Source organism: Monopterus albus, unplaced genomic scaffold, assembly GCF_001952655.1.
Source record: "Monopterus albus unplaced genomic scaffold, M_albus_1.0 scaffold170.1, whole genome shotgun sequence".
NCBI classification, from domain to species: domain Eukaryota; kingdom Metazoa; phylum Chordata; class Actinopteri; order Synbranchiformes; family Synbranchidae; genus Monopterus; species Monopterus albus.
In genome coordinates, this window is record NW_018128050.1 from 1,304,514 (window position 1) to 1,305,794 (window position 1,281).

Genomic DNA, 1,281 nt, shown 5'->3' on the forward strand with positions numbered 1-1,281 from the left:
AAAATGAACTCATGTTCCTGCTGTTAGTCAATATTCGACACTAGAAGGGTAATAGCTGCCACTGCCCTGTGGAAGAAAGAGTTCCTCACTCCGTTTGTGTATGAGCACTGTGCCCTCTAGCACACAGCCTGATGGGAACACCACAAACAGGTCCTACCCAGTGTGTGTACTGTCTTTGCTGATGTTAATGGCCCTTTTTACCAGCTGACTGGTGTATATACTGTCTAGTGATGGAAGGTTGCTGCTGACAATCCACTGTGCTGCCCTCACCAGTCTGTGCAGGTGTCTGTATCAGTGGCAGTGCAGCTTGCATACCACACCGTTATGCAGTAGGTCAGCACACTCTTAATAGGTCACCAGTAAAAGCTTACCAGTAGTTTCTGGGGCAGATGTGATCTTTTTAATTTCCTTAAGAAATACAGCCTCTGGCTGAGCCTTTGCCACAGAGTGGGAGGTGTTTAAGGAACACGTTAGTCTGTCTGTGAAGTGCAACCCTAAGAATTTCAGTTTCCACCGGCTTCACCTCCTCACTGGATATGTAAATTGAGAGCATAGCTGATGCATTTTTCCCTTAAGTTCATAGCAAGATTAGTTTTTTATGCACCTTGTCATGTTCCTTTTGATGTTTCATTTCTGCCTAGTAGTGTTCAGAAATTGATTATTGTAGTTTTAATTGAAGTATGCCAGCTGTGTTACTGGACATTTACAGAAAGGTATAATGTTGGATAGTGTTTAAGTGCATCAAAGAGATACATAAGTTAGAGAACTGAAAGACCTTATAGATTTTTTTTTCTTTAAAATAAAATCTAAAGTATTAATCAACTGAGAATAACACAATTTTACAAATGAGCCTAAATTAGCATTTAGCATAGCTCCCTTTCATCAGCCACTTCAACATATGCCGACGAACTATCCACCTTTCAGCAGCAGTGGAAAAAGGTTTGCTGCAGGAATGTAGCGCTATGCCTGGGAGTTTTCATCCGTCTCCTGTAACTATTTACTTTGCAGTCCACTGCCTGTGACATCAGAACATAGAGTATATAAATGAAAGGAGGTCAGCAGCTTTAAAAAGGTCATCTTCTGTAGAGGAGAAGAAGACAGAAGACAGAAGTGATGAAGATGGGCAGGAGAGACACGTTGGTTTTCTTTTTACTGTTGCGTATCATCATTCAGGTAATCTCTCTGTAAAATGATGTCAATAGTATCAATGATGCCTTCTCACATGCATAGTGATGCCATGAACTGTGGTGTGTGTGTGATATGTCACTGTTAGCTTTTTGC